Raw genomic sequence first — 9,485 nt, 5'->3', positions numbered from 1 at the left:
TCTTAACAACAGCAGCAACAACAACAACAACAACAACAACAGCAACAACAATAACAACAATAATAATAATATCAACAACAACAACAATGTAACATGAATAGTGATGTTTGACGTACCATATATGTGAAGAAGAAGTAAAATAAATGATTTCGTCTTTCATTTTGGCAAGTATCGAATGAGAACCTTAAATGTAACATCGTGTTTTTATAATTCATTTATTTAATTAAATTTACATATATTTAATTGGTTAAATCAACTTATACATACATTTGGATTGTGTTTAGATTGTTAGTATTCATATATGATGTTTTGGATTGGTGGAACATAGTTCTAGTTATTTAATTAAATAATAGAATTAAAAATATTAGAGAATAATGAGGATTATTATTATTAAAATAAAATTAGAGTCAAAAGGGGTATTTTGGTAAATAGGGGAATAAGTGGGGGCATTATAGGAATCATTAATTTAGGAGGATTAGGTTTCTAATAAGAAGGAGTTAGTAGAGAATCTTTGGGGTAGTACGTAAAAGCTGAAATTTAGAAAAGAAGAGGCTAGAGAGAACAATGGCTTATAATAACCTCCATTGTTAGAGCTTGAAGGTGCTTTTGCTGGAAAGTACAAGGTAAGGAGGAGGTTACTCCAAATATCATGTTGAATGCATGATTGGTTAGAGGGAATTCCTTAATCTCATTAGGTTTTTCCCTAATTTTTCCCTTTTGATAAATGATTGATGAATGTGAATCAATTTCTGTAATAACATGAATTATATGTTGTATTATATGAAATTTTTGTACTGATTTATCATGGAGATAAGGTGTTCTTATTAGCGATGATGGTATGAATTAGTGTTTACATGTGTGTGGTTATTTTGATGAACAAACATATAAAAAATCTGATTAATCAAAGAAAATGCAAGTTAATTGATAGATATATGATGTATTGATGTTAGATATTGTTTTTCCTAATTTTATTGATCGATTTGAGGGCTAGGAAGGGGAAATTGGAGTTATGATTTGAACTTCATGGTAAAAATGCATTTTCTGCCTTCTGCACCCGGGTGACGGGCGTCACACTCATAACAATCAAGTCGTCATGGCCTTTGAGGCACTTCGGGCGTCAATTGCCTAACGGATAGACCATCATGGTCCCTAGGCATTGTTTTGTGAGATGAATGTCATAGGGATGTTTTGTGAGATGGTGTGGGTAGTGACGGCCATCACTCTAGTGACGGGTAACCCATCATACTACTAGAATGAGTGTTGTTTGCTCAGTTGCATGGAATTGAGTCGTCGTTTCCAATTTATGATGTTGTGTTGTGATTAGGACATTGTTTGACCACCGTTTAGGGGTATTTTAGTGTTGTTTATTATTTATTGTAGAATTAACCAATTATGGTGCATTGAGGATGATGTTGTGTATAATTTTGGTAATTTGTATGGTGATAATTTTGGTGATATTGCACATTGGTTAAAAATCATGCATGATGGTGTACGAGCTTCAACCCAATTTTGGTGTGCTTTGGTCCAATAGTGTGGATTCAGGAGCGAGTAGCTGATTTCAGATGTGAATCAGTGAAGCGTTACTAAAGGTGTTAGTAGATATTTGGTGTGATCTAGTCTGATGGTGTGGATTCGGAAGCGAGTAGTTGGTTTCATATGGGAGGACAGTGTTGTTGCTGCTCTGGATGCCCAAATTGCTGGTTGGACTAAAGAGATAGAAGCTTTGCAGAAAAAGGTGCACGATGTTGAGATCAAGAAAAAAATCTTCAAAGATTCAGCCAAATCCAACTAGACGAAGAGACTCGAACAGGAATCCAGTACTTGGAGACGGTCGTTGCGCTTGAAAATGAGATTTCAGCCTATGCGTCTACTATCTCTCAAACTGATCGTCGACTCACCTCAGCCAAAAATCTCGGAGCTTTCAACGTTGGCTTCAAAAGCCAAATTTTGAGATATCTCAGCCTCTAAGGCCGATTTTATTCTATTTTCATCCATGTGGGCCAAAATTCAAGCCAACTATTTTGGCTCAGCCCTATGGGCGGATGACTTAAAATACATCTTCCACCATACCATCGACAAACACTTTGTTGACGGCCTTAAAATACATCTTCGCTCTAATAAACAATGGCTTCATGTGACATATCATGTTGGGATCAGGCCTTTCAGAAACTGCCTGTTGTTCTTTCACCACACCATTATTCATGATGTAATAGCAGAAAGGCTTCTTATTGGCCTTCTCATCGTGAAGAAAATATTCCTCGAACTCAGAAACTTCGGACACTCGGTCATACACGACCGACAACACTTACATTATTCCACAATTAACTAAAGGTCGTATTTCGACTCTCCGCTGAAGTTATCCTCGACCATCTCATCATTTGACCCGGGAGTGTATTATGGCTTTTTTTGCCTAAGTCGGGTAGAACAGTAAGGCATATAAGCATCCTCAGAGTGAAGGGAATATTAAGGATCCCCATCTTCAGGATGAGAAGTGTAACATGCAGCTTCGTCCTCTGACTGGGGAGAGTATTCAGGAGCTGTCTCCCTACCTCTAAGTCCCCCTTTGATTTTGGGAGGCTTCGTAGCCATTTTTGGAAATTAGATGCAGTTGTTCCTCCTTGTTGACCCTTTTAGAGTAGGGTTTCTCCCCAAGATTCGACGCAACTGCATTTCACTTCGCCCCTAAGGCCTCACGCTCACTGGTCAAGACTTCCCTTTTATCCTTTTTCTTCCTCTGATGACACCTTCATTGGGTATGCGTCATAGGATTCTTGCCCTCGTAGGTCGGAGGGACATGTGATTTTCACTTCTCCTCCTTCCGGGCTTTGTCGCTTAGTATCCCCACTTTAGGGTTGACCTCCTTCCACTTTGGATGATTCGCCCCCTTTTTGTTGAGGGGTTTCACCCACTTATCTTTGGGTGCCCTTATAGATGGCCTGAAAGTTTTCTGTCGAGGCTGCTGAAACTTCCACATTTACTCTTTGTTCCGACGAAGTTTGCCCCATTATTTGGAAAGAACCTAGATGTTTGGCCTCCACCCCATCCATGTATAGGGTTAACCCTCTGAGAGCTTTCCACTTTCTTTGTCGCTTCTTCGTCAAACATGACACTACAATACAGGCACAACATGGTCTTAGAGTCGTTGAGCTTGCAGCACTCAAGGAAATCAATTAATTCCTCTTCATATTGGGGATAGACATCTTGGAAGTTGGAATCAACAATAAGGGAGATACGTTCTTCCTTGTCGACATCCATGTTGGAGCCATCGATACCTTTCACCATCAAGATCTCTATAGGTCCTTCATATTGGGCCTCCTCCATCTGCATGGGGTCTAAGTCCACTTTCATTGATGATTTAGGCTTTTCGCCAAATTGTAATCTTCCATCATTCAAAGCCTTTTGGAACAACTCCCTGAAAAGCACACATTGAGAAGTTTTATGACCCAAAAATTTATGATACTTACAAAAACCTCTCTTCTTCCTTTTTTTTAAAGGAGGAGATTTCAAACCAGGAGATACTATAATTTGATCATCTTTGACTAGCAAATCAAATATTTCATCGCACTTTGTAATGTCAAAAGTGTAAGTTCTAGTGGCGAAATTTTTGTTTTTATTGGTCTCGTCAGGATTTTTTCCACTTGATGGTTTTAATAATTTACAAACATATGGGGGTTTTGCTTTAATTCAACAACGTTGACCTCGCCTTCCTCAAAACAATCATCACCCATGTTGGAGGCATAGTCGTACGCATATATGTAACCTACTCTCTCTTTTTTGTGACATTTATTTGTCATGTCTTTTTCAGCTTTTAGGCGTTCAACCTGATGAATCTTATCTGCAAGTTGTGCCATATCCTTAAGGTATTAAGTATCTAACTTTTTTCTAATTTAATAGTCAAAGCCACTAGCATCCATTTCTACCAACTCATGCTCAGGAACCTAGGTGATGCACCTTGCCTTTAGAAGTCTGAACCTATTCAAATAGTCATCTATCGACTCAGGGACTCTTCGCCTCACACTTGCCAACTCTTTCAAACTGAATTTCGAATGTCCCATATAACACTGCTCATGAAATACCCTTTTTAATTGGATCCAGGATTGAATAGAGTGGGGAGGGTGGGTTGTGAACCAAGTGAAGGAATTCTTTGTTAGAGAATTTGGGAAGTACTTCATTTTCAAATTCTCATTGTTCGCTATGTCGTCTGCGTCAATTTGATATCGGGCGACGTGTTCTACTGTCAACTCGTTAGTGTCTCCAACGAACTTGGTAAACTTTAGGACTTTCCATCCCTTGGGTAACTCTGATTGTTTAAAATATTCTAACAAAGGAAATATAAAATGCGGTCGATGGAGTCCCATATTAAGGCCATTCTGGGCCAAAATTTGTTCGACCATGTTTGTTATGTTATTTTATCCTGCAAAATTATTCTGCTGGACATACCTAATCACTTGGTCAACATTTTGATTCCTCTGAACCATCAGAGGCATAGGGTTGATTTGTTCTATTTATTCTACCTCTTCCCTGTTCAAGGGAGGTTCTTGATGTAACCCTTGGTTTTGGCCTACAGTGGCATGTGTATGCCATTCTTAGGAATTTAGACCACTATAGCATTCGATATTTATGGAGAAGGTCGAACTTGTATTGGGGGTGTGCTAAAGAAATCATTGATACACCCCATTTGATTTGCTAACACTTTGTATGTTCGATTCATATTTACAATCAACTGGTTTAAAATAGTTCTCATTTGTTGGCTGAGGGTATTCACTAACTCTAAATTACTCTCATCCATTTGCTACCTCATGGTCATCATAGAAGTTATATTCAAAGATGGCGTATTCTGGGGGATATAGTTTATCCCTCGTGGTCATACCATATTATTGATGGTTGACGCTGAGGCATCGTAGGGGTTATAGAATGGCAATGTGGCCATCATATTGTCACTAAAGGTTGATGCATTTGGTTAAAGGTTCACCATCATGGACGTTGGCATACCATAAGGGTAATCTCTTCCAGGCGGTGGAAATGAGAACCTAAACAAAGGTCTCACAATCGTAGCATTATCCAGAGAATTCCCCAACTACAGTGGGATGTTTCCCTTTGCGATGACATTGTTGAGACCAACGTCGTTGATGCCACCGGAGCAGTTGTTATAACTTGTGTCAGGAGAACTGGCTCTTCAACCATCGACATGACTGGTTGTTGCACTACATTTGGGGATTAATCTAGGGATTGATATTATCTACAGGAGGACGAGACATTCTAGACAAAGCCATATTACTCCTTAATTGCATATAAAATTCCTATAAACAACTTTTAAAAACTAGAACACTATTTAAAAAGAAAGAAAACAAGAAAATCTTTAAACGGATAGGAAACTTAGCATAGGTTCCACAAGGTGTGCCAATTTGTTTACGCTGAAAAATGGTAAACAAGTGTTGGTCTCCAAATTAAGGGTTACTTGCAGGATCAACTAGTGGATCCTAGAACATAGTGCCAGATAACCACTTTATTTTGTATTCTCTTGTGTTAAAATGATTGTTTTGGACTTAGTCGAAAAATAGGGTCTAGGTGACCGTAAGAACGAAAGACGTCGACTTCGACTACTTTAAAAGTGTATAAAAGAAAAGATAAAGACTGGAAATATTGAATGAGGTTACTTAGATAATACTGAAAATAAATGAAATAAAGCAAAGTGAAATAGTAAGACTTGAAACTTTGCATTGAAAGTTAAAGGTTGGTAATTCATCAGCTCTTACATTCTCTCAGCCATTCGCTCATTTCTCTATACTTCGATACTCTAAGTTTTCAGTGAGATTTTTGTAATACAATTAACACACCAAATTCAATGTAATGAACTCCTATATATACATGTATGAAATAACTACCCCTAACATTTCTATCTTCAGAGTTCACCACGTAAAGCTTTGTATGCAGCTTATCTTTGTGCTTTCTCCATGTGTCTCTTTAGAAGGAAACCCACAGGCAGTCATTGATATTCGAACGCAACATTGTGCACCCAAATAACCGCCTTGTTGACCGATTTTCCACTGTCGTAAGACCTATGCGGTCGATGCTATCACATAATCGAAATGTCTCTTGCAACATCCGAAAATATCTCTCTAAGTCAAGATTATGGTCAAACCAAGATTTTTCGTCTTTGCCCTTGTTTGTCGAGGTTTTTCTTCCTGTCGAAAATCCCAGCTAACACACGGTTACTAGTCTCATACTACCCTCCTCATTTAGTAAATATGATACACGTATATGTCCTGTATCCGTGCGAGTATCTGCTAGACGGATATATGTGGATTTTGATATACCCATCGATATTTATGGGTATCCATAGAAACTATTATTTAAATATTTTTTTAAAATAATATAGTTTATTAAACTTTCTATTCCTTTTAAAGACAAAATAGTTTCAAATTTAACACATAATAATAATAATAAAAAAATTAAATCACATTCATTTTATGTCTTCTTTTATCAAATAATTATACTAGATTCAATAGAATAATAATAATTTTATATTCAACATAATAATAATAATAATAATAATAATAATAATAATAATAATAATAATAATAATAATAAAGGAGGAAACATTTCAATCATGTGAATATTGTCACATCATAAACAATAATTGCACCAAACAATTACAAATTTCAAGAGGTCCCGTAGCTCAGTTGGTTAGAGCGTTGGTCTTATGAGCCGAAGGTCGCGGGTTTGAGCCCCGCCGGGACCAGATTTTGCATTAACTTAATTAATTTAAGTGTTTAATTTTAAGTTAACTAAATTTCATGGGTTCATTTGAGGATTATCACAATACCCATGGAATCTTACATAAGAAAACACCTTCCAAAACTCCTTAAACTAATGGGTTAGTTGAAAGGTTTATATAATTCCGGGATTTCTTACTTAATCACTTCGTCTTCACAAAGTTTATCATGATTTAGATCTTGAGGTCACCATCATAGTATCTATGGGGTTTAGTTCGATGTTATTTTTGGATTAACTAGTTCTTCTTTCTAACACAAAGTTTATCATGATTTAGATACTGATGACGCGGATTTAGGTAAATTAGATTCTTCTCAAATTGTACGTTAAAAATAAATTTTTAATAAGTGTTCAAATCTTGATATGTTTTCCAATATTTTTCTAAAATTTATGTTGGATTATCAAGAGAAATTATTTAATTTTTTAGTTTCTATTGTCTATTGACTTTTGATGTTGTTTTTAGTGTTGCTGACTTTGGTACTATGTGATGTTAGTAGTGTTTCTTGATTCATCTCTCAATTGTTATGCCACATCATTTAAACCTATAGATATGACAATATTTTGAAAGTTGATATTGAATGTTATTTTTCTATTGACATTTTATGTTATTTTTAGAGTATAAATAAGTTTGACAATTTTTTGTTACTTGTTATATGGTTGAAAACATGTTAGGCTGAGGATGAGACATAGTAAAGACAAAAGTCCCTTGATCAAACTGTTCAACCAACCAACCAACCAGTTAATTTTCCTTAGATCTTGAAATTCCTAGTTTTGTTTTAAAAATATTGTAAGATTGCATTTAAAATTTGTATTTTGAATATTTCATGTTCAATAACATCTTATCTTTATGACATGTAAAGATTTTGTAAGAGCCTATAGAAGATCTAGTTTCCAATAGGCTCTACTTATTTGTTCTGACCTTATATACAATGTTATATTATTTTTTTGGCTTATAATATTAAAGGTAGGCTTTCTTTAATTTTAGGATTTGTATAATAAACTAAATGTCGAGCTTGTTCAATAACATGTTATCTCTATGACATGTAAAGATTTAGTATAGCAGTAACACGGATTGAAAACTGAAATATATGGAAAAGATCTTCTTAAAATAGGAAACTAGAATATGGCTTGTAATGATTCTTGTGTTATACAGCTTTTGGTATTATCATCATACATGCTGTTATCTACAAATTTATTTATCATACACTATTATAAATAATACATATAACATTGATTAGAAACGAGGTATTATCTCAGTTTCATATTCAAGGTAACGAAGGATGTCATAAAAAGTATGTCATATTACCTCTCGGTTTTTAATAAACTGACGAAAAAGGTGTAATAGTCATGGATTTGATCCCTCAACGATGACCTTTTTGGATTTTTTAAATGGTGAAAATACATTTCCCTTTGATTTCGACATTTAACTGATAGGTAAAACACAATTGAGTTTATTATATCTAATGTGGATTGTTTGTTTCATCAAACCCTAATTGAACATATAACTTTTCAAATTTGTTTACAAAATAACTATATGAACAATTATGTTATATTTGAAGGACAACTTGCACTAATAAAAGATTTTCGAGCATCTCTTAACTCATCATTCATCTCTCATTCTTTAATGGTTCGAATCGCGTCCAATGTTTCAAGTTCTTCATTGAACAAAAACAAGAAACATGAGAAAGATTTTAACCATTAAAGAACGTGAGATGATTGATGGGTTGCAAAATGCTCAAAAAATATTAATTAGTGTAAGATATTTTTCAAATAAAACATAGTTTTTTATATTATTATTTTCAAAATCAATTTAATAGGTTATATGCTCAAAGAGGGGTTATTGAAACAAATAATCAACATTAGATATAATAAAGTCAATTGTATTTTCTGTCACTCTAATGTTCTCTTGACATGTTCGGCAGAACAAGATAAGAGTTGCACAAAGAATCACCAAAAGATAATCTCAATCTCAAACTCAATAACAATAAGTAAACAACATCATATAGATTTTAAAACGTTGTTAGGAGGTAGAACAGCAATAACAACATTGACAACTCAAAAACGATAATAAATAATAATAACAACAACAATATTAACATAAAATCTCAATCTAAACAACAACAACATTAAACAACAACTAAAAAAAATCTCTCAATAAAACTACATAAACATCAACAATAAACTTATAACGTACTTATTTCAACAAAAAAATTAGGTATAGCATTCAATCTCAGTTTAAATAACAAGATTAAACCTTTAGGATTTAGAGTCTTAACAACAACAACAACAACAACAATAACAATAATAATAATAAAATCACCAACAACAACAACAACAATGTAACATGAATAGTGATGTTTGACGTACCATATATGTGAAGAAGAAGTAAAATAAATGATTTCGTCTTTCATTTTGGCAAGTATCGAATGAGAACCTTAAATGTAACATCGTGTTTTTATAATTCATTTATTTAATTAAATTTACATATATTTAATTGTTTAAATCAACTTATACATACATTTGGATTGTGTTTAGATGGTTAGTATTCATATATGATGTTTTGGATTGGTGGAACATAGTTCTAGTTATTTAATTAAATAATAGAATTAAAAATATTAGAGAATAATGAGAATTATTATTATTAAAATAAAATTAGAGTCAAAAGGGGTATTTTGGTAAATAGGGGAATAAGTGGGGGCATTATAGGAATC

General features: G+C 34.3%; 1 non-coding gene across 1 annotated transcript; it reads left to right on the top strand.

Moving 5' to 3' along the window:
• Positions 1 to 6,668: 6,668 nt before the first annotated feature.
• On the top strand, positions 6,669 to 6,742 carry TRNAI-UAU (transfer RNA isoleucine (anticodon UAU)). The gene has a single exon. It is a non-coding gene; the product is annotated as a tRNA-Ile (tRNA).
• The last annotated feature ends 2,743 nt before the right edge of the window (positions 6,743 to 9,485 follow it).

The sequence above is a fragment of the Lathyrus oleraceus genome, chromosome 3, assembly GCF_024323335.1.
Source record: "Lathyrus oleraceus cultivar Zhongwan6 chromosome 3, CAAS_Psat_ZW6_1.0, whole genome shotgun sequence".
In the NCBI taxonomy this organism is placed as follows: domain Eukaryota; kingdom Viridiplantae; phylum Streptophyta; class Magnoliopsida; order Fabales; family Fabaceae; genus Lathyrus; species Lathyrus oleraceus.
The sequence above is the reverse complement of the archived record's forward strand: the minus strand, read 5'-3'. Positions and strand labels throughout refer to the sequence as shown.